Consider the following 25,179-nt stretch of genomic DNA (forward strand, 5'->3'; position numbering starts at 1 on the left):
TCAAGAATTCCTAAGATCCCATTGTGCAAGAGCCTCTGTGGATAACAGCAGCTCCTGACCCTGAGCCTAGAGCACACATACACACACTTGCTGAAGTTGTGTTCATGCCCCAATTTGGGCCTTGTGCATCACTGATGGCACAGCAGGAGCTCTGGGTTTATCTGATTTTTTTCTATATAACTCAGCAGGGGTTTATCCTATCTTCCCAGCCCCACCTCACAAGCATTTTGGGAAAAAAGCGGGACCCCCAGTGCCTGTCTCCTCATGTAGCCCACCCCTGCCATTGTTACTGCTCTTTTACCTGACTGTAATGCTCAGATCATGTCTCTCCAGCAGGCTTTTCTGTATCCCGTGTGCTACCACAACACAACCACCTGAAAAGCATAATTTTGAGGATACAGACAATGATGGCAGCACACCTCACTGCTGAGGCACCAGGTCTCTGCTGCCTTTGGGAAATGGCTGCTTGGATGAGGCTCCCAGCACCAGCACCCATCTGCTGACAGGCCTGGCTGAGCAGCACACAATTCACGTCAGCGCAGAAGCTGCTGTGGGAGGACGAGGCTTGCACAGACACACTTTGACATTTGACGGCAAAATGTCAGAGCTGACATGCAGCCACTTCCCATCTGTCTCTCTGGTGCTCTGGCTGTCACACGCAGCTTTGCCCAGCTCTCTGGATCTGGTAGCAGCACAGGATGCCGGGTGGGCTGTGATTCTGTGCCCTCCACAGACGCTGCAGCAGATGGACACCCATCCTGCCTGCACCCATAGCCTGCTCCCAGTGCCAGGCCCTGAGGTGCAGGAGCACAGGCAACATGCAAGACAGCTCCTGCCATCAGACATTTAGATGAATTCTCTAGGGATAGACATGGCATTTTGTGCCGTAGCTATTCCTTTTTTCTACCTTGCAGCACCTCTCCTGGCTTCCTCCAGACTTAGGGGAGGAAGGCTGCGCCTTAGGGGCACAGGAAGGCTGGCAATGGCATTGCCAGCACAAGGATTATTCAGTTCCCAACACCAGAGCATCCTCCCTGGCTGCACCATCAGTTGACCCTTCCTTGTTTTGGAAGATGTAGAAGTATCCTTCCTCTTCCTACTCAAGTTCTGCTATGCTGGGATTGACATTGGGGAATAAAATGCAGCAAGTGGACTAGTTTCATATTTTGATGGGTTTGATCAGCTCTTTGTAAAGCCCTCACTCCCCTTTTGCAGCAGGAAATTGGCAGATCTGCATAGGCAGTTCATACCTGAACATTTTTTGCCAAATCAGTAAATTCTTCTTATAATTGTGCTGAATCCTGCTCAGTCCTATACACACAACAGCAAACACAGCATCCAGCACTGATCCCTGCCTAGAAAAGCATGTCATGGCAGTGCAAAGCAGGGAGGCATGCAGCGAGCACCACAACTCTAAACATGTCTATGCATCAGCCATTTTATTTTCAAATGTCAGAATTCTTGCCTTCTCCACACTGACACCATCTGCTGCAACATGGCAGATATGGCTTGTTTATTCTGGGAGCTCCTCCTTGAGGTGCTAAGGGTTACCCAGAGAAGGTGAGGGCCACACTGTGGGTGTTTCATTCCAATCAGGATAATACAGAGCAGAAAGAATGGCTTTTTGTAAGATGTCTACATTTGGTACGGAATTGCTCATGAATGATTTGTACCCCCATGGAAATAAATATACACAACAAAAGCTCCTTAGCTGCAGCAAAGCTTGAGGTAAAAAGCAGGTGAGTGCTGAGCAGCAAAGGATGGTTCAGCACTGACCTGAGAGCTGCCTACCAGGTGATGTCTGCGCTTTAGAGAGGCGGCAGCATGCTGCAGGTAACAGAAGCAGGCAGAATCCTTTGGGCTCAGCACTTCACGCCTTTTAAGCTTCAAGTCCTTGCTGACCATTACACAGAGGCCCCCAAACCCCACTCCTGTTATACCCCTAATATGGAGGACACTGTGCTAATTTAAAGGTGGTCGGTGTGCGTCGCTGTTGGACCAACAGCAGAGTGAAGAGTCCCGAGTCGTCAGAGAGTGCTAAAATTACTAAATTTATTAAATAATTAACAGATTTATATACACGTGAGAAGGCTATTCCAATTGGCCAACAATCATCCACCCCCCAGGGATTGACTGGCCCAGGCATTTGAGCACCTGTTTTCCAAAAGCCGCTTTCAATAACATGAAACTTTATTGTTATTTAGAAAACATAAAAGAAGAAGAGAAAAATTCCTGTGGGAAAGAACCTGTGCTGCCACAGGTGCAGCTTCACAGCTCCTTGGGTACAAACTCCTGCCTCTGTAACACTGCTGAGAAGATGAAAAAGCCACCAGACCTGGCTGCAATTGCCTCCAAGGGCTGATGAGTTATGTGTGGCTGTACATGAGAGCAGAAACTCCATGATTTTGGAGTTCTAGAGCTGAACCCTTAATATCCAGCTTGGCTCAGCGCTGTCCCCTGCCCACATGTGGGGCAACAGGGTTCAGCTCACAATTACCCAGGCTTCCTCATAAAACATAATGCATTGGAGGAGGCATGCAGAGATATAAGAAATAAATGTGATTTAAATTTAAAAAGACTGCACATAGAGCACAGAGGATGAAGAAGCAAGAGCAACATCATCAGAACTGTCAGCTGGAGGCAATGTTGGCTTTTTGTAGGATGGCTTTTCTGAACAGATTATTGTTTCTACAAACCTCAGTCACTTCATCTATGAAATTGAGTGTCCAAAGGAGGCCTTTAACTGTGAGGGTTGCTGCTGACTCTTTCTGTATAGCTATGGTTTCACAGTCATCATCACCCTCCTCAGATGGACTAAGATCTATCGTGTCATTCAAGGGTGAAAGATAGAAAAATGGGGTAAAAATTTACCAGGCATTCAGTTTCATAGAAGAAGAAAAAATTCTTTTGTATCAGAGCTGCTTGTTCTTTGAGGGTTGTTCCATGTGAATCCCTGACTCCTACAGTGCATTTGTATTAACATGCCTGAAGAAACCACACAGTCCTACAAACAGCCCTACAAAACAAGCACCAGCAGAAATGCTGCAAAAAGCAATGGTTTGTGTGATCTTGCAGACAAAGGCGCAATGCAGACATCTCCTCTTTGCTCCATAGGGGGAGACAGATTCAGTTTACTCCCTGTATGTCTACCTCCAGGCAAAAGAGCTGGGAGATTAATCCAAGCTGAAAGCCACCCTTCAGACAGTGTGGGGGATCTCAGGGCTCACTGTATCCAGCACCAATACTGCAGTTTGTCTCTGCCTCAGCTCTGTCACTCCAAAAGCTGCCAGAAAGCAGGATGGTTTTAAACAAAAACTTAGCAGGAAAATTCGAGGAAACTGGAGGGCATTCAAGGAGCAGCATCAGAGAAGATGGATAAGCTAAGTGGCACAGGGTGAGTGGCCTGGGGATGGGTCTGAACCACGGGGCTGAGGAAGCAGAGGGTGGAGGTGAGGAAGACTGTAAGTTGTTGTAGGATGGGTCTAGTTAGTGGTATTTATTTGGACACCTGTTTACTTCTTGCCAGCTAATACATCTCTCTCAAATTCACACCTTCATTAAATACTTTATTAAATCATCCAGTCTGTTTAATGAAAGAAAAGGTGCAAAAGGAAATGCTAGTTATTTGACTCATCCTAAACCTCCAGCTCTCCTTCCCTGCCTCAGGGGACAGGGAGCATAGTCAGGGTGGTCTGCATGCTCCCAGGGTGACTATTCCAGCACTTTATGCTTAAAGGGAGCTGCAGAAGAATAGAAAGACTAAATACTTCCTGAATTTCTGCCTCAGCTCAGGCTGGTTCCTCTTGTGGTGCTGTGCAGTAATTCCTGAAAAGATCACTTCCCTTTCCACAAAGCCCTGCCTTGGCCAGGGCTTTTTCCAGTGGTTTCCAGGACAGCCTGACTAAACCTATGATTAATGTATCATTACATCCCAGAACTATATGGGATTATGATGTGTTCCAAATGTAAACCACAGCACGTGACAGTCAGTCAAAGCCCTCATGCTCCTGGCAGAAAGGAGCTGCCTGGGTCAGGGATGAGGGGTCACCAGCACACACAAAAATATGCAATAGGTTGATGCCTGATGGGTTTTTTGTCCTTTTTCATTATACTTTTATACCCTTTTTGTATACTTTATATCCTTTCCCATTCCTGTACTTTTTACTCCCTGTATCTTAGCCCACATGTTCATAACCCTTGTACTCTAGCCTAGTTCAGAATTCTTTGGAGAACACAAAACATCCCCACAATCTCAAGAACATGAGGCACCAACCTTGAACGGAGCCTCATTTCTTGAACACGTTTTTGTAAACTAAGTTGTAGCCTTTGGGGGGGGGGAGGTAATTAGCATAAGGGGACAATTACTTCATTTGTTAGGTTTCTTACTGGGGAGTTTCAGATAGGTATGCTAATTGGTGAGGTCCATAAAATTGTATACGCGTTGTACCGGAGCTCTCTTTTTGTCGTGGTACCACCTTTGACGAGGGTGCACCTGGGATCCTATTAAACCAAAGTAATACACTTTTCCCTGTACTGCAATGTCTGTGTCTCATTTTTACCAGCATTTTAGGCATCAGGTGTAGTGTGTGTATTCCTGCCGATGACATAACCAGCATGAGGCAGGTACTGCCTCCCAGTCAGAGGACAAGAAACCCCAGCTGCTCTGTGCATTCAGAGTTACACAAGACATCAGAAATAGCTCAAGCAGCAGATCTGTACCAGCTAACACAGGAGCCAGGACAGTGACCGAACCAGTTTCTCCCATTTCTGTGCTCCCTTGCACTGTGACTCATCATCTGGCATGTGGCACTCGGCAAGAGCCATTTACAGGCCGTGACTCAGAGCATCCACTGAGGTGCTCTGGAATGGAACCTGCTCCTCCTCCTCCTCCTCCCTGCCCCAGCCCCCACCACATATGCTCCTAATTACTTTATGCAAATCCGCAGAGAAGAAAAAGACTGATGTTTCTAGCTGTTCATATCACACAGAAACTGCTGCTGAATTAAACTGCAGACACAGTAAATCCTTTCTTATCACAGACACTCTAGTAGCAGCAGCAGCAGGAGGAGGGACTATGCTTGTATAGCATCTTTCTGCCTGAGCACTCTAAAAGCTTACTGAAGATCTTATAACAGCAGAAATCACACAATTCCATTTTGAAACACGGACCTGCCTAAGTGTTGGAACCTGGGTGCAGCAGGGTCACCAGAGCATTCAAGAACCCATGCACAGAGAAAGAAAATCGTGTAAGCATATGAAATTTCTGCGCACACTCAGTATCCAAAGATGCCAAGATTAACTCCTCCCTAACTGCACAGCTTGGTCAGGGCTCAGTGATCCTGACCTAATGGGTGGCTTCCCTGTCCATGGCAGGGGACTTGGAACTAGATGGATGACCTTCAAGATCCCTTCCAACCCAGGTCACTGTGTGCTTCTATGATTTGTGCAAAGCAGGACTGTCAGGTGGCTACCTCATCAATGGGCTCCTTCTACAGACCTGCCCAACTGAGGGCCCCAGGAACCAGGAGCTGAGTGGTGTCAAAGCCACAGCCAGCACCTGTGGGTGAACCTGAGTCAAAGCCAGCGGAAGTCTGGACTGAAAGCTTTCCTAGCAACTCCTGTGCCTGGGAGCTGTAAGATCAAAGCTCACCACCACAACAGCCACAGGAGGCAGGGAATGGCGTGTTTGACTGAGGGAGGCAGGCACCAAACTCAGCTCAGCTTCAGCAGTCAAGGCCAGCTCTCTAACCTATGCCTGCTCCCCAAGTCTGTCATATCTCTACATGCAATGGTGAGTGAGCAGTTGCTCTTGCTCAGGTGTGCACTGCAGGGGTGAAGGCTCCTAGGATGACACCAAGAGGTGGTGAGAGCACAGATGCTTCCTATGGACAGAAATAGTCTCAACAGCACTGGAGATTTCAGGGCTTGATGAGGATCTGTAGCATCCCTGTAATTAGAACTGCAGAATCATAGAATATGCTGAGTTGGAAGGGACCCAACAGGATCATCAAGTCCAATTCCTGGCCCTGCACAAGACACCCCAAGAGTCACAGCATTGCAGGGAGGGAAGGGTCGAAAGTGGAAGATTTGGCAAGGAGGAAAAACAGAGCTGTTTTCACTCAAGATGACCTGGCAGCTGGGGGATGCTAAGAATATACAGTGTGAGAAATGTCACATATTGTGTTTGCTTTGTGTTATTTTCTGTCTGTCCTGAGACATGGAATTTCTGTGGAAAATAAGAGAATGCTGTCCATGACTTAAACCTCCTTCTTCACAGGTCTGGGCCTTCCCACTGGGAAAAAGAGAGGCAAGAAGCTTGGAGGTTATAGAAAGCATGGAATTGTGAAGCACTGCACATGGGCCAGGCCCTTTGAGATACTGTCACTGGGGAATGGGCCCATGTGCTTTTTGCCCCTGCTAAGATGGAATAAGCTTAGCAGGGTATGTGTCCCTATCTGGTTTTGAAATCTTCCAGCCTAAGAGGTGACAGGATTGACCTACTCTTCCTACTCCAGCTGTGGTTGCCTTGGTTACTTGCATTTATCAGTTCACACAACCATGCACCACCCTTTGGAATGACCTCTCAAATTACTTGCATTGGACTTTCTTCCACAACACTTACTGGAATCTGGCTTCAGGCAACATAGTGTTGGCCAGACCATGGCAAAGCAGATGACCTACTTATCCAAAGCTTATGGGAGGATAATTTCAGTAGCAAGCTTCATCTACACAAAAAAAAAAGCACAAGGCCATTTCTGCTTCAACTAGTCTTATATCCTCTACCACCATCATGACTTTGGGAAAAAAGATGAGCTAAGTCTTAAAACGGACAAAGAAGGTCTATCTTCATTGTGAACAAGATCCTGCTGCAGTACAGCTCAGCACATCCATACAGACCCCAACTACTCCATGGCAGCATATCTTTCCTGCTGCTTCCTTTCTGAGCAGATTAAAACTGGCATTGCATTTCTGTCCATGCAGACCATGCATTGCAGGAATCACAGCTGCAAAACAATCCCTGCAAGAACAAAAACCCTCCCTGCAAGGCAAAACATCAGTGACCACTTGAGAAAGCCCGACAAGAAAGGAACTCAGTCTTAAGATAACTCAGTTAAGGAGGCTGTAAAATGATGTTTACTGTCTCTTCAGCCCAGAGTGCCACATACGTAGAAATCACTCACTGTCAAGTGAAAAACAAACATTTCTGGGATGGCAGATTACAGATGTACAACCTCATGCAGCACAACAGCAGAAACAGAACAGGCAGCAGAGGTGGCTACAGGAGAGTGAAATAAAACCACAGCCAGGCCCAGTTCTTCAAATAAAAATATATTACCACACAAGCCACTGTAAATAAAACAGCTAGTGATGTCAAAAAGCTCCAGCAGGATTATTTTCAGACTGGAACACAGCAGTGCTGCAATGGTTTGCTGCCACATCCCAGTGAAGAGGAGAAGCAGTGCAGGTATGGCATTACCTGGGAGTGATGGACATCAGATCTGCCTGGCAGCCTGAATGCCTGCATCTGCAGAGCTGTATTAAATGATGCAATCCTACACGGAATTTAATGCACACTGCGTGCAAACAAACCAGGAGAGCCAAAACCAGGCACAAACAGAACACATCCCAGCAGAAGCCTGCTTTTACTGGATGTTCCTCTTCCACACTGCACATCTAAATGGTTTTTCAATCCGCAGCTGTGACCAACAGCTGACTCTTGCTAAGGCTACAGGAGACTTTAACCCTTCCCAGCCCTAGGCTGTTCTACCAAGATCAGAAGAAATGCCTGGATACACAGGGATTTTCTGTGTCTCCAAGCCAGGAATACACAATGGTCTGTCTGGAGGCTGGCAACTCCCTGATTTGGGGATGATAGCATTGTACAAAGCAAAAAGGCTCAGTAGCCCAATAAAGGCAGCATCTGATGAGATTAACACATTAAATTTATCCTTCCTTCTGAAGACATCAAGATCACATATAATATATATGTTAATTATTAATTATATTAACACATGAATATATCTAATACATTATTTATACAATATATTAATAAAGAAATATATATAATAATAACACTGGTACCCAAATTATTTTAGACCACAGGCTGGATTTTACAATCCCTTGAAGGTAGCTGGAGGAAAAGATCCTGTACACTCAGATTTGAAAATGGAAATTGCCTGATTACTGTTAAGACTGTGCATTTCTTGACCCTTTTTTTGGCCAGGTACCTGAAAAAAGAGGTCTTCTGCAATCATAGCTGAATCTCATTTCAGCAGAGTTGAGTGTGGGGAAAAAATAAAAAGGGCATAATGATTCCTGGGACAATAAGACAAGAAGTGATTGATGTAGGGACAAATCCTTGGGCCATCGTGAGACTACCCAGTCACAAGCAGCCTCCTTCATTTGGGAAGAGTTTACATTGCAGAGCAGGTTTCATAACCTGCCCATAAAAATAAAGCAGACTGTACAGTCATCCCTCAGTGTCCCTTTTGTTTTTTGGAATTCTTGCAAATTTTTAGAGCTTGTGACTTCCCAAACCAGTGCCATCCAGACCAAATTACACACCACACTAGTAGTTATCTGTCAGTACTTTTGAACATAGGGATATTTAACTTCATTGCTTGTCCTTGGGCTAGGGCGTGCAGATCATATTTTCTACTCCATTTGCCAGCCTTCAGTGCCAAGACCTTCATTCTGCTCAAGTACAAGAGTATTCCCAGATCCTTGGTCCGATTACCAACCTCTCTCCAAGTGTCCTCCTGATGCGTGGGTGTGTTTGTATGTTCACATGGCTGGCAGCAAGGCAGAACTCAAGAGGATCTGGATGAAACCACGGCATCAGTTTATATAACAGAATATTTTCCATGCAGCAGAACTAACAAAAGGCAAGCCAGAACCTTAATAAAATACTTATGAAGCAGACCACGCACTTCTAATGATTACACATACTTTTCTTCTGAGAGGGAAATATATCCCTTGTAGGGACTGGCAACCCAAACCAAGCTCAGTTTGTAAAGCTCTATTCAGGACAGTTTATTTTAGGATATCACTCCACAAGACAGCTCATGTGCTAATTAGGCTTGGAATGACTGGGCTCAACAGAGTATTAAGGGTAAACTAAATCTGATAACCACGGATTAACCAAGGTCTTCTGCTGAGGATGTTTGCCTACACAGACCTATTGACTACAGAGAGAAAAGGAGGGCAAACAGGGATGATCCTTGACTCTGTACTGGAAGAGCAGTCAGAGTCCTCCACCAGGTTTACTTGAAGCAGCCTGGTCTAGTGGAAGGTGTCCCTGTCCATGCAGGGGAATGGAATGAGATGGGAACTTCAGGGTCCTTTCCAACCCAAACCATCCTATCATTCTGTGAGCAGATTCCCTTTAATCACTTCAAGGGTGTTTGAGAGAACTGAGGAGACATCCTAAGATTGCAGGCTCCCAGATCTTCACAGCTGGGACACACACATTTGAATGTCTTCTTTATTGAAGCTGTTGCATCCTTTCTGGACCAGAAGTCTCAGAGAAGACAAGCAGCTGAGACAAATGTTTGCCTGTGTTAAGGCCTTGCACTGAGATGGGTCTCAACAAAACCACAAGGTTTTAAAACTCTGCAACTTCTGAACACATACTATAAATACACTGGGTAGTCTTATTCACAAGAATACCAAACCATTTGGGAATACTGCTGGGCTTTGAAGTTTGGAAGCAAGATTCATGGACTAATTAATCACAGTGTGTGAAAAGTGTTCATATTATCAGTTGCAAATAGTCCTCCTTAATTTCCTGGAGTGGTTTCACGTTACTATCAGGGCACCTCATAAATCATTATTTTCTTTTTCTAGATTGTTCATTATTTCATATCACAAACCCTACAGTTTCCCATTTAACACAAGTAACTTCCATTTCTTCAATCTCTCCTCTCAGGAGAATTTTCCAGGGACTTGTTCAGTTTCCTAGGCAGTTTCTCAATCCCCTCCAGCTATGCATTCATGCTTCTGAGCTGGGGTGACTAATTTCACACAGTTGTCCAATTGGCAGTGGGATTAGAAGCTGTAAAATAGGTTCCAAATCCATTTCTTAGGTATCTTAACATCCATATGTTCATGCCCACCAGGTAATGTCCCTTAAGACCAGGGTGACAACCAATTACTTTTTGCAGTTTAATGACATCAGTTTAATGACTTCAGTTTAATGACTTGGAATGCATTTAATCAGTTTAATCATTTGGAATCTGACAAAGTGTACTTTTGTGAGTATCTCCTCTTACACACACTTATGTAACTTAGCATCAAACTAAAAAATCTCAAGATTTGCAACAAGACTACCCTAGAAGAAATCAGGGGATTTTCTTTTTTTTTACGTACCCATTCTCTGAGGAATGGAGTTCCTTTTCCCTCCTCTCTGGAGTGTGGGTTTTGGGGGTTTGGTCTCTCAGGCTGCACAAATTCTTGGCGTGTCCCCACGCAATTTCTCTTTGAGGTCCCCCAGAAGATAAAAGGGTCTGCCAAACTTTACTAGGGTCTGGGCTGAAATGTATTTCTCCATAGTGAATTTGCCTTACTAAAGCAGTGAGGTCTAGCGGCTTGCACCCTGGAAAGAAGATTCCCCTTTCATTTTGATGGGCAGGCCAAGAGGTTCCTGTGGTTTTTCTTTTCAACCTCAACTCATGCCAAGGGGAAAGCAGAAACAAGGCACTGGACCAAAATCCTGGCTGTTGAATGTGCTCTGGTACAGAGGGGAATCGCTCCTCAATGCCTCTGGGACAAATGCAAACACATTATTTCAGTTTGGGGCGTTTCCCTACCCTGGGGTACCAAATCATGTCACCAGCACAAAGCCTGGGAGAGGTCAGGCTTATGGAGACGGAAATACTCTATGGGGTCTCTGAAACTTTTGCGAAGTCACCAAGAAAACCAGAGATAGCAGAAACCCCAGTGGGCCAACAATGACTCTCAGTGTCTCAACCAGATAGGGCCAAGCATAAACTGAATGGTTGTGGCTGGAACACTGCCACCTTTGTGCATTAACCACCTTCATGCCATTGCTTGTCAGTGCCAGGACACACCTTTTTTCTTGCAGTTTCCCCCTTCCTCCTCTCCTGCTGTGCTATGAGCTGGCTAGTCCCCCTGACAAGGGTCAGGGATGCCTGAGGTCACCCTGTGCTCCATGCTGCCTCACCTCTCCTCTGAGCCAGTCCTCCCTCAAAAACAGCCACTCTGAGGAGCACATGGGAACAAACAGGCTCTCAGGCTTAGTGTAATAAGCAGTCACCACCTTCAGAGCGCTTTATAAAGACAGTAATTATAAATAGCAAGTGCCTATGGAAATGAAACGAGGCATATGACAAATAGCTGAAGGCAGGAGGAGACATCTGGGTAAGGACAATGTTCTCCTCAACACCATTTCAAGCACTATGATCTGCAGCTGGAGGACAACCCTCAGCAGTAGGGTAAGTTAGATGCTGTGGACAAGTGAGGACAGCTTGTGCCAGTAGGAAATGGCTAAGTGCAGGTGCATGCTGAAATCCTCTTGCTGATTTTCTGAAGGGAGCTACAATCACTGCTCAGAGTAAGACACACTTGGGCAAGAAATCCCTTAGAAGCTGCTACAACAACTCACAGAATAGCAAGCGGTGAAGGAGAGGTCAACCAGAGTAAGCCAAACCCCAGGGTGGATGTGTCACTCCAGGTATCAATCACCAGAATGAACTAGGCAAAGCCAAAGAAAATACCCCATGTGGGCCAACAGTATCTTGAGACCAGAGATATGAAATATTTATTCCTCCCACTGGACCTTCTCTTTGTGTGGGCTTACCATTCTGCCACCTGAGTTACTGGAAAAGGTTTGAGGGTGGAACTAGAGGGAAAAACGCCATGTAAGCAAACACTGTAATGAACCTGCCAGCTAAGAGCAGAAAACTGCACTAGCACAATAATCAAGACAGGTCATTCTCCCTGCTAAGAAGGGCATCTAGGAGTGCAGCTATGCCATTTGAGCTTACACAGGAGACATGTGGCCATGAAGCCTGAGGCACTCATCCCTGCTCTTTGCCATGGGACCCCCAGAGAGGGACCAAAAGAAGGTATCTTGCTGAACAATCCTGGCAAATTTGGCCTAGAGGCAAAAGGAGGCAAAGTAACCATGTGCTTGCTCCTCCAGCAATGCAAGCAGAGCATAACAGAGAAGAACCAGCCCACTGAAGGCACTCAGGGCATGCTCTTCCAGAATGGCAGCTGCTGAGAGTTTATAAAGAATAAAGGGCAGCTCTGGAGTCAAACTGATGAGATTAGTATGAGTGTGTAGGGAGCAAAGACTCTAGTCTGAGATAACAGTGGGTCTGAGTAAGTATCAGGTGAAAACCTGCTGTCTATTTGCCAAGGGTTTCCACACAGGCTCTAATTTCGTATTTTTCCCTGTAACTCTCAGAGCAGAAACTCCCCTCTTGCCAGAAGGAACTGCTAGCATTAATACACTCTGAGATATCTCTGACACTGTCCCCAAAAGCACAACAACAGGACAGTGACACTCTTTCTCTGCTTCCAGAGAGCATTTAGTGTGGTAGCAGAGAGTGGCATTTAGTGTGGGAGCAGAGAATGGCAGCTTGATATTAAGGCCAGTTTCCTATCACTTGCCAAGGGTCATTACAAAGCATTGCTGCCATCACTCAGATATCGATTATTTATCACTCAGAGGTACTGCCAGCCCCACACCCTCAGCACTGCACAAAGACCAACACATGGTCTCTCTTCCAAGAGTCCAAACTCAGAGGTTGAGCCTGAGCCAGGAGCTGCCATCAGTCACATTATGGCCACTCACCTACATTACAGCTCTGCCTTCCCCCTCCATCCCCTTTACAGCAGTTAACAAACACGGTGGGCTTTTGTTTGGTTTTTTAGGGGGATAAAAATACTTTTTATCCCCCTATCTGTTGATACAGCCATCATCAGCCTTGCACAGTAAAAAGTATTTGGCTGTGTGTGAGGGATAGAAAAAAAACATTGTCTACATGATCCTGAGGCTGCAACACAGCTATGGTGGGGAGAAGAAGAGCTTGTGGACCAGCCTGCTTTTGTGCTCATCTTTACAGGTACATGCCTGCTTTGACCCACTTCTTTCAGAAAATGAACATTAAAATCATCTTCAAGAGAGAAAACTGGAGCAGGATTAGGGACCAGAGGTATTTTGACAGCCCATTTCTTTCTTACTGCAGAGTAACCAACTTTGAGATGAGTGTGAGGGCACATAGGGAACCTGCTTGGCAGATAACATGGCAAATCCCTGGTCAGGCTCATTACCAATGCAGCTGTCATTGATCATTGCTATGGATTTTACCCCCTGCCAGCCAAGCTCCCTCAGCTTCTTCAAGCCTTATCCTGCAGCCTTTTGCACAGCTCTGGAACACCTCTGGCTCTTTGAGGCTTATTGACTGGACAGCCAGAAGCACTTTACCCACATCAGAATGCTCCCCATGAAGCAGCACAGGTGGAAGACAAGTGAGGTCTTCCGCTACCAGTCATATTTCAATGGTTTCCACGAGCATGAGGACAAAATCTTGTTGTCCTTGATTCCACAGCTGGCAGGGAGGTACCTCCAACCTCTAATCCTCCACCTCTCAACCACCTGCACAGATATCCACATCTCTTACTTTTTTGGATAGTTTTTTTGGCTCAACTATCAGAACTGTGCCTACTGAGATGAGTTTTCACCCAGCATCCATGATACAGAAGTGGCTTTGGATTGAATATCTCAAGCTGACCCAGTTTATATTAAACAGAATGGTAAAAAGCAAACAGAGCTGTAATGAAACCTTTTTAATTTTTAAAGAGCAGATCTCCGGCGTGTCAGGGTAAACAGTTATAATGCCAACAAGAACAAAGAGCTTGAAGAAGTACTGCAGAAAATACTTTGAATGTAAGTAAAAACAAAAAACAAAACAAAAAAATCTGGATTCACCAACAAAGATGAGGAGATTGGAGGAAAAAGGCTAGGAGAAAGGCTCCTGACCAACCTGAATGGGTAACCACACCAAGGAGGATATTAGAGGTAAGAAAAACAGCATCTTCCATGCTATTTTGGCAAGACAAATATTGAAGCTGCAGCAATGACAGGGTAGATAATACAGGGGGAGGAAGGTGCAGAAAAGGATATGAGCTTTTGAATGGAAACGAATTCAAGAAGATGAAAGCACTCAACTCAGAAGGACATGATATTCTTATTCCCGGAACAATGAAAGAATAGCTGGTTGATCACAGCTGGCAACTGTGCTTTTGATAAAAATACCCATTAGAAAAGAGAGGAAGAAGGTGAAACCATGTGGCTGACAAATACTAAAGGTAAAGGTCTGCAGCTGTTCTGCAAGGGCAGGGAAAGTGACCCATGTTAGATTTATCAACCGGCCCTTACTATTACATAAGTCTTTCAGGAGACACTGGAAAAGAAAAATATGACTGAAAAATAAATTAAAAACAGGGCAAAGCACAACAAGGGGCTGCAAAAGGCAACCTCAACTGTGTATAAGGAATAACACCAGAATGAAATCTTGACTCACCAGGAACATCAGACTGGAAGAAAACAAACATGTCTGGGACTGAGAATTTGCTCTCTGTTTGCTCTCACAGCCTCAGACACCTGAGTGGCAGTAATGGAACTGTGGCCAGGCCATTCATGAGTTCACAGCACATTCTCCTGGGCCACCTGCACTTTCTGCAATGCAGGTCCAGGTCTTTTGTACCTAGAGATCCACTTTATCTCCATCATCTGCACTGATGCAGTGAGGAAGACACACTCCTGTGAATCATTTCAGTCAGCCCCAGTCACCACAACCTCTTGCCCATCTTTTAAGCCTCTCAAGGCAGAGATTATCTGTGCACTCTCACTGCTTAACAGATGTTCTTGTAAGAGTGGTACCTACTAGCCAGGCACAGTCTGTATGCCCTGGGGACATTCCCACCCCTCAGAGAAGAAGGCTGCATCACCTTCCTTTTATTCCTTTAGGCACACATGGTCCACACAAACCACATATTCATGAACGTTCTTCCTCACGCTGATACAGGTATGTGTGTCCTGTATGTTCTCTTGCACATCCACATGATGTGCTGTACACAGTCATAGTGAGGTTACCCAACACCAGCCTCCCACAGGAACCTGCTCTGCAGTGGCACCACAAACCCAGACTGGTGCACACCTGCAGGAGACATCCTGCTCCCTGCTCCCATCAGCCTGAAAGGGATGGACTCTGGGAGACACAGGGAGGTTTTCTCCAGTCCAAGAGCAAGACAGGGGTGAGAAGGAGCTGCAGTTCAAGCAGCCTTATGGTGCTTCCAGGATATTGTCACTGATCTGCGAGAAGACCACATGCCGCTTTGAGATTTTGCTGGAAGCTCTCTCCTTCTCACCTGGCACCCTGCACTGGAACTCATCACCAGGTGTAAAGGCTGTGGAGCCTTTCCCCTCCATAGGGATGGAGAAGGAGCAACCAAACCAGAACCTGCAGCAGCAAAATGGTTCCTCCGGAGAACTACTGCAGGAAAGGCTGTGCTGAGGATCACCCCCACCCCCACAAACCCTGCAGGGCTGCACACAGCACCAAACGTCTCGGGGAACACAGTGAGAGGCTGGGGAATGACAAGAGAAACAACACATTTGCATTCCCTGACAATGACAACCCTGAATTTCCCCTCTGTGAGCTCTCCCACTGGTCTCTGACCCAAACCTGCTCCCCCAGCACTGCAATGCCTCTCATCTGCCTCTTCCTTCCATGGTTCCTCTACAGCTCTGCCAAACATTTACCATTTTATCTACATTTCTCTTACCATCCTGTTGATCTTTATAGGCCTAAAAAAGCTTTGTCTGAATTATTCTCGGGTTGCTGGCAAATGGGAGAGAATTTTTGTTAATAGGTAAGACCTGCCAAGCTCACTCTGTAGCAGCACTGGTATAAAAAGCTGCAGGTGTGTGGAGATAAAAATGCAGGTCTCTACTTTCACTGTACTCCAACACACCTTTATGACACCCATCAATCCACACCTTGTATGATATGTTCCTCTGTGACTCCCATTTACTCCACATCCACCCAAAATCCTGCAATTGCAACCCCACACCCTCAGCATTTTCCATAACTCCAAAAGACTGAATCTGCTATTCGATTATCTCCTTTTGTTATGACATTACCATTTGCACATTCCCCTACAGCCACGTCACTTTAACACATATACCAAAATCTCATTCTTTTATACCTCTGCTTTATTGTTCTCACTGTCATGCTGAACATCGCCCCTTCAGCATCCATATCCCTATCCCACATACATCCTTCGCTTTGTTCCAGCCCTTCTCCCGTTTGCAGAGGCAATTTAATGGAAGGATTTGTGCAGAGGGTGGGGGAGGGAGGAAGAAGAAGGAAGGCGGGGAGGGAAAAGAGGGATTTGGCTATAACAAGACCATGTAATTAAGCTCCAGTAACTGGTACCCAGCCTGGACCATTCATTTCAGTAATTAAAAGCAGTAATTCCTCCATTCCTAGATAACCTTTCTCATCTGATCCGTGAAAAGAGGCAGGGAGAAAGCATCCATTTACACAGCCAGCACAGACACACCCTGGCAACACAAAGGACTCCAGCCTGCACAGAGACCATTTATCTCTTAGAAAGAAGGACGGGTTTTACATGCCATGATGTTTTACCCTAACGCCTTCTGAACAAATAATTTACCAGTATTTAAGAGGGAAAAAGAAGCAGGGCAGAAAAAAAAAAAAAAAAGAAGCCAAAAGCCATAGTGACAGCAACCTTTCCTCTGTCTGAGCCCTTTGTCTCTGTCTTTTCATGGAAGCGCTGTCTGTCAAAACAGCTTTTGAGCTGCACAGCAGCATCACCGCCAGGGATGCACGGAGAGCACGGTGGCTGGCGGGACCACAACAATCCGTGTGGGCTCGGCTGTCATGGCAGGCACAATGGAGAGCTGTGCGGGGGCACTGCCGGGGCGAAGCACGACTCGCCTCTGCACAACCAGCCCCGGACATGACAACTGCTATTTCACAGCCACAATGGACAAACACACATTCTGCGCAGCAGCCACAGCCACTGGCTCGCTCACATCCATGACAGCCACCGCCAGCTCCATAGCAATGCAGCCTCTGAAGAGACAAAGCAAACCTAAAATCCTTAAGCTTCACCGGCTAGCTGGCATCCTCCACAAAAACAAACCAGCCACTGTGCAGGGCAACGAGTGGCCTGAAAACCAACAGCACAATTGACGCCCACCCCGATAATTTTTTCATCTCACCTTTCCACAGATCCTTCGTTCCCCGTCTCCTGTCAGCGAACACTGTTCCGGCACTCCTGAGCGCTCAGATTCCAGAAGGCTCCGTGCTCTCTCACCAGGATGCTGTGGGAAACACAGAGTCAATTTTTTTTTTTTTCCAGATTTTATTTTTTTTCCCCTTCACAGCTGCATCCCTGGCAATGCAGAGGGTCTGCGCAATCACATCTCCGATGCTGCTGCTGCTGTGACGTTGCTGCGTGTGAAGGAGCAAGCATGCCCACAGCACCGCCGCTCCAGCTCGCAGTCAGTCCCTATGGAACCTCAGACAAGGCAGGATGGGAGGGAGCAGAAAAGGAGGGGATGATGGAGGATTGATTCTTATAGGAACTGGGAAATCAGGAAGGCAGAATGAGGAGAAATAAAAAGATCGAAGCCCGTCCTGTAAAATAGAGCTGCAGCATCTTATTCTGTGATGAGCTTGGATTTCAGATGCTGTGTGCTTGCAGGCTGTCTGATCTCTTACCCTGTGTTTGCAAAGGAAAGCAAAATGGACTGGACTGTTATGTTCCTACTGTTGTGTTCCTACTGTTGATAATGGCAGCTAGAACCCATGGAGATAAAATGGCAGTCTGCACAGAGGAGGAGGAGGATGGGAAAAATGCAAGAAGCTTCCTGAAGCTTCTTTAAATTTCTGTAGTGCATTGTCCTAAACACCTTCATCAACAGTATCTACACAGCGTCCCTGAAACACAGCCACCTCCAGAGCAAGATGCAACCACCAGCACTTCCCACAGGGCCGAACCCACTTGGCAGGGGCAGGATGTCTGCAACCCCTGCTCTCACAGGGGACCTCAAATCAAGATCCCACCAACTTAGCTCCAGTTTGTGACTGAAGTGCTGCCCATGACCTGAGCTAAATCCCAGCATCTTGGTAAAGCAACCCACAGCAGATCTTGCTACCTGAAACAGGGAGTCACCACCTGCAAAACTCAGCCTCTCTTGCCATCTGAAAGGATTTTTCCATATCCTTTTCACCAGAGGCAGCTGGTGAAAAGGGGTGATGGAACTTGTTCCATAGGCAGAGTACTGCAGCTCCTGGCAGGGCACAGGTAGCTGTGCAAGGGACAAATGTGGCCACTTTTGATTTTCTACTGGGTGGGGCATAACCACACTGCCCAGAAATTCAGCTGTGCTCCAGGCTGTGCCATGCCAAGGGAGGCATTTCTAGCACTGGAGCAGCATCTATCCTGGAGGGACCACTCACATTACTGCTCTTTCTCACCCAGCCCTGTGTCTGTAGCCCTGCGCAGAGCCAAGCTGAGAAACAGGGGCATCCACATTGGAAAAATCAAAACCTCTGAGTGCAAACCAAACCGCATCTCCTAAACTGAGACTCCATGGGAAGTGAGCAAGTAAGTCAGAGAAGGGGTAAAATTGTCGCACGGACACAAAATTCAACAAAATTAAGAACTAATTAATTCTGAGTACTTTTTACTTTATGCCACGGTGTACCCAAAGCAACAAACAAGTAACACAAATACAACAATCCAGACAATATCACTTTACAGAAGATCCTGCCTCTGAACAGGTCAACACAAAAACAGTTATGCCAGAAAAATGTTAGACTTATTACTGGAAGTGACTGCCAATTACCTCAGACCCAAGAACATGATAAACTTTTAAAATATCTCTTCAAGTAATACTTAAATCACATTTCTGACAGAAAACCCAGGGGCTGGGGGTGGCTCCCACCAAGGGCATCAGAGGCAGGAATCCAGGACTCCCCCCCCGGCACAAACAGACCATTCCACTAAAAAACAGAAAGGGTGTTGGGCTGTGAGCTGTGCAGACTGTTTGCAACGCACTGGAGCCGGCATCACAGATGCAGTTCTGCTACTCACCTCCAAAACACGGGGAACGATCCCTCAACCAGTCCCAGAGGTGAGGCTCCGCAGGTCCCTCCTGGGAAGTTGAGGTAGCTACCCTATCAGTGCCACTGGCAGTACTCCCCAGCACACTGCCTGCCTTTCCTGGGATGTTTGGGTCCCACACCACCAGCTCGTCCTGCTCAAGCAGCAGGGATAAGCCCCCAGGAGGATACAGGAGTCAGGGACCTACCTCCATGCCTGACCATTACAGCAAGCAGAAAGCCAGTCCTGGCAGGCTCTGCTCCAGCCAAGCTGCAGTAAATGAGACTATTTACTGTGCTCCCATTAACGTGCAGCCCCAGAACCCCTGGTATGGCCAGTCCCATTGTACTGTCAGTGTTAATTAAAGCAGGCTCTAGCAGACATCTCCGGCCCCTTCAGCTGGGACAGTCAGGGAGCAACAGCGAGGAAAGAGATGGAGAGTTTCAGCTGTGGAGCTCTGTGCAGAACAAGGAGCATTTGTTACCCAGGAGACTCGTTCCCACAGCAGAGAGGAGAATGGAAACTATTTCGGTGCCCTCCCCAGTCCTCCACAAGCATTGCCAATGCTGACGCCAGGAGGTATAAATGCTGGCAGGCTGAGTGCTTGCCTTCATCCCTGTCCCTGCCACAGGACACTGGCATTAACCAATTCACTGACAGCAATGCCTGTCTTGTGTAGCAGACACACATACACACCAGAGCTGATGGAGTCGGGGGTATTTTATTAAAAATCAGACACAGCAATGCAGCAGACAAGGAGCTCCCTGAGAAACACTTCTATTTACACATCTGTTCCCAGCATAAAAATCTGTATTCTCCTCCCCAAAATACATCCTCCATGTTCCCCAGATTTCAAACTCACATGGCCTCAACCCTCTGCAGCACACACCCGTTTGCCGCATCTCCCTCCCCGATCTGCCTCTCTCGGCAACAGGGCTAGGAGCTGATGGCCTGTCCCAAAGCTTTGCAGGCAGCAGGAGATCTCAGGCACTAATGAGGAAGAAGAAAGATCTTTCTTGCAGACTGTCTTTAAGGAGATGACTTCTCTTTGATCACAGAGATGAGTCAGTGCAAGAAGGGGAGCATGGCTGACTCCACAGTGTCACACAAGCAGGGAGCAGGAATACAGCAGGCTGGTGACTGTATTCCTTGGAGAAGGAAGGGGAGGGAGATGGAGCTGTCAAGACATGCCTGCCCCTACAGTAACAGTGGTTCCCATCTTTCTTCACCTGGGCAGGTAACATTAGGTGCTTCCCACAAACTCCAGCACTCTGTGGTGTACGCAGCTTGGCAGAAGAAAATTCCTTACAAGCAGTGTCAGTCCCACTTTATCCACAAGCATCCCAGGTGCCAGACAGGTTTTTTGCCACCTTGCCTCCTTACCCTTTGCTCCAGGGCTGTCAGAACTGAATGCACAACAATCTCCCACCTGTGAGTTCCAGTAAGGAGGTACATCCTGCTCCCAGTCCTAGGCTGCAGCAAAGCTTACCACTTTGGGTGAGCCACAGGTCCTGCTCTCACACTGGACAGGTGCTGCACTTGTGCCTGGAGATCTTGCTGACAACAGCTAAGACACAAATAGATTTACTGGATGTTTGTTAAAAAACCCAACACATTTCTGTCTTGGTCTTGGGCTTCTTCCTTCATATACCATGCAGGAATTGGCTGATAAGGTCAGCACACGCCCACATACAAGAAGAACCCATTCCACTTTTGCTACAATTGTGCAGCAAAATCACCCACCAGCTGACCCAGCCTCCCACCTATTTGCTGCAAAGCTGCTCCAGTGATGTGTGAACTGGAAACAGCTCAGCCCCAGATTCCAGTCAGCTGTCAGGGCTGTACCCCTGACATCAAGTACTGAGCTAGAATAGGTCTTAATCACCTCTCACCATCAGGTGTGGGGCACAACCTGACCACCCTTGAAACTGCCAGGCAGCCCCAGCTCCTGCCTCTGGCTCACAGCTATACCCTGGCAAAGGGAGTTGTCTGCCACCTCCTCCAACAAAGTGGGCATTTTGACCAAACTCTCATTACCTTCAGTGTGTCCATGCCTCTCAAGCAAGCAGAAAATGGGACAAGCAACAGCAAGCTCTCCATCACAGCAGAAAGCCAGTGCCTTGCTATCTGCAGGTTCAACATCAGGAACCTGCCTAGGATACAGATTCTGGCCACATTTGTAGTGTGGCCACAGGGACATCTTCACTCCTTCCCACGTGCTGGACCACTCAGGAGCAAGGTGAAAGCAGCTCAGTGCCTTCCCACCTGCTTACCCATTTCTTGTGGCAGAAATCTAAATCCCATGGCAACCCCACCCAGGCTGTTTGGGAAATGTCGGAGAGAGGGATTTTGGTCAGAGTTGAATTAAGAGCATTGCTCTGCTCAGCTGGGGCAAGGGGTAACCAGAATACAGAAGCTGACAGGAAAGCAGATGATGAAACTTTACAAAAAATTCTCATAGACAGAAACCAAAATAATTCCCCATTCCTTCAAGTCCTGTGCTTCAAGGTCAAACAACATCTCTCTGACACACAGAGATCAATATGGGCTGATCGTTACTGACATGCGCTCGACATCTTTTCTATTTAGTGGGAACAGATATGGGAGCTTTTGAACAAGGGGTCAAAAATCCAAGCAGACTGATAAAAACACATGTTAGCACAGTGGAAATGCCTGCCCTTAGCCCTCACATTTCCCTGGGGGATCACTAACTGATCCCCACTGAACCAGCTTTCCAAGGGGATATGAGGACAGAGGCACAGGAATTTGTGGAGTTTTGCTGGTCAAAGACACATTCTCATCAGCCCACCATGATGACCTTGTGTCCTTGTGAGCCCTGCCCACACCACCAGTACTGATTTCTTCAGGGCTAGAAACCCGAGGCAGGAACCACACCTCCAAATGAGAAAATGACTTCAAAAGAGAAAGTTGTTGCTGTTTTTTAAAAAAAATAGACATTTCTTGCTGCTTGCTAACTGTCTTCTAACAGAATTAATTCCCAAAGTTCATTCCTCTGATGTTTAAGAACATTCTCTGAATTTCCAGCTTATCTTTATCCATGCACAGCTCACCCCTATTCACTCATGTTCCAAAAATGAGCTTTAACGTCAGCATTTATCCAGCCTGTGTTTAAAGTTATATCATCTGAGTTCTCTAATCACTTCACATTAGGTAAGCTTTCCATTTCTTTGATCATACTCATATTCCTTCTCTGGACCCGACCCAGTTTGCACACAGCCTTCAGTGACTGACTGAAATTGTACACAGTCTTCCAAGAAAGGTCTCCCATGCTTTTATAAGCTAAAATTTCCCCATCTCTGCTAGACATGCTTTGTCCAGTGTGTCACATTGGATGACATTTATCTTTGTCATGGCTACATCATGTTAGATGCTCACAGTTATCTTGCACACCCATTTGAGACCCTGAGTTTTCTCCCCATCACTCTCACATTCCCCCAGTGAGCTCCCAAATGGATTTGAACATTTTGCTCATTTTTCATGCACACAGCCATGCAATTTTGAACTATCCAGTTCCCATTTGTATTGCCCCTTAAGGAATAATCCCAGCTCTGCCTGCTGAATAACACGAAACAGCTTCTGATGATGCTTCCTTAGATTTGTGTCTTTAGGAAGTATCAGACTAGTGAAGTCTTACTTTTTGGTGCACAGAGCATTATTTCATGTATTGAACAGCTTCCATTTTGAGGCTGATCTCCACTAACAACTTCCCTTCAGAGCACTAGTTCCTCTTTCAACATTCCTGTTATCTTCCTCTAGTCTGCTTACTGCCTCTTAGTTATCAAAAGGTACTATAGATGGAAGATATATACATGGATTCAAGGGGAGGCACTTGAGAGATTAATTTCAGGTTACTAAACAAATAAAATAATAGCAAATCTCCTGAAAAAAAGAAAATAGGAAAATAGGATAGGATACTTCTGTGTCCTGCTTCCCCTCTTTGCTGACCACCTGCAATGGCTGCCAGAAAAATCATACTGGACAAGGCGGTTCCTCCATCCCAATCACCATCTGAATTCCCAACTTCCAGTGCTGAGGTCAAATCCCTCCTTAGTGCTGGCAGTTGATGCTTCACTGCCCAGGAACAGAGGCCCTCACAAGCTCCATAAAAAGTCACAACTACCAGTTAGGGCTAGTGCTGGCACAGTTCCCCACAGGGCTGGGCTCAGTTCCACATAACTCGCCACTACTGAGGCATCTATGGGAAAACCAAACCCTGCCTACAACCAGCTGTCTGTCTCCAGTCCCTTCCAGCCCAGAATTCCAGTATGTTTGTACCCCAAAGGAGACTGGGATAACAGGGAGATGGGAATCACTCAGAATTCTGTGGGAAAGGGAGAAACAACCCTGAAACCCAACTCTTAGCTCCCATCTTCTACTCCTAATACTTAGTGCTGCCCAAGCAAGAGCACAAAGAAATAGCTGAATGTTTCTAGACAGAAGGAAATCAGAACATAAACAGCAGCACAGATCCTGAATCATGTCTGAAGGCTCAGCTTCAATCTGACAAGCCAGACTCATAAAGCTGCACAGAAAATCTTGACTTAAAGCAAAGCCTGGACATAATTGATCCAGCCTGAGGTTTCAGGGTGTTTTAAGTAGCAGCTCAGCTCTAAGAGCAAAGCTATTTCTTCAAGCACTCACTCAGATATTGATGCTACACTGATTGGGAATATAAACTCTCACCAGTCAGAGCCTTGACAAAAGAAGCAGAAAAGGTGATTATTAAAAAAAAAAAAAACCAAAAAAACCCCCCCAAAAAACCCCAAAACAAACAAACAAAAAAAGAAACAAACCAAACAAACACAATAAAAACCCCAACTAGCAACAACAACAAAACCCCAAACCTTTAAATCTGGCAAACAATCACTCTGAGCAGCCATGGTAACAATGGATATTAAGGTGTTACTGGTTTCACTCCTATTAAAATTACTTTTCAAAACAGGATCAGTGCTGCCCCTAAAGCACCATTTACCTAAATGACCAGCTTCACAATAACTTAATAGTTGCCCACTGCCATAAGAAAAGCCTTAAGTTGCCACATAACATAATACACTGGAGCTGGTGAACTTCACAGTCACAGCACTGCTGCATTCTGACCTCAAATAAAAATTATGTACTTCCAACTAAGCAGCTGAAAAGCTGCAGGGCTGAGCTGAATCTGCAGCCCTGAAATGGTTCTCTGTGCACACAGCGCACACTGCTTGAGGATGGTGACTGCCTGTGGTTCCCATGATGTGCACCGAAGTGACATTCCCTTCCCACTCCAGGGGCATAGCCGGGCTGACTCAAAGTGAGGGTGACTGCACCACACATGAGGCTCAGCTCACAGGGACTGCAATGGAAGGGATGAAGCAGGGAAAGGGCAAGCAGAGAAGAAAAACATCACTGTTGGATACACAAGAGGCCACATCCAAGAATGGAAAAAAACCTCCCGCCCTCTTGCTCAAAGACTGAGTCATAAACATTTCAGTTTTCCAAGGCAACAGTAAGTATGAAAACTGGTCTGGATTTCCCTGCCTAGGGCAGGGAGGTTGGAACTAGATGATCTTTATAAGGTCCCTTCCAACCCAAACCATTCTATGATCCTATGATTCACACAGAAAACCCGCATTAACATCACTCTGCACATGCCAAAATCCTTCCCTGCCATCCCTGTTCCGAGCAACAGCAAAAGTCAGAGAGATCTGTGAACTGACCACAAAGAACAGCAAGTTCCCAGCAGACCTCCCTGCTCTCAAACATTCCCATTCCACTTTGCAACGAAGCCCAGGGAGTACATAACCACCATCTGATTTATTAGAAACACATGAGATCAGTTATGGTTGTTTATACCGATTTCCCATCTAAGTTTGTCCACTTACCTCCCAAACTGGACATGCAGCACTGCTCCTGCAGTGTTACCTGCCCCAGCTGCCTATGTCTTAATGGCAAACAGAGCAATGTCTTGGCAGCTGCAAAGCACTCTGTGATTAAAAGAGACTTGAAGAT

At 46.4% G+C, this 25,179-nt stretch overlaps 1 protein-coding gene across 7 annotated transcripts in view; it reads right to left on the bottom strand.

The window, feature by feature from the left end:
* Positions 1-25,179, bottom strand: part of RUSC2 (RUN and SH3 domain containing 2) — a 58,763-nt gene that overhangs the window by 19,576 nt on the left and 14,008 nt on the right. For all 7 annotated transcript variants that reach the window (XM_085042244.1, XM_085042240.1, XM_085042246.1 and 4 more), the window contains one exon: positions 17,282-17,383. The gene's annotated coding sequence lies outside the window, so the exon portion shown is untranslated. The remainder of the gene's footprint in view (positions 1-17,281; positions 17,384-25,179) is intronic.

This window comes from Lichenostomus cassidix, chromosome Z (assembly GCF_008360975.1).
Source record: "Lichenostomus cassidix isolate B80296 chromosome Z, HeHo_3.0, whole genome shotgun sequence".
Lineage (NCBI taxonomy): Eukaryota > Metazoa > Chordata > Aves > Passeriformes > Meliphagidae > Lichenostomus > Lichenostomus cassidix.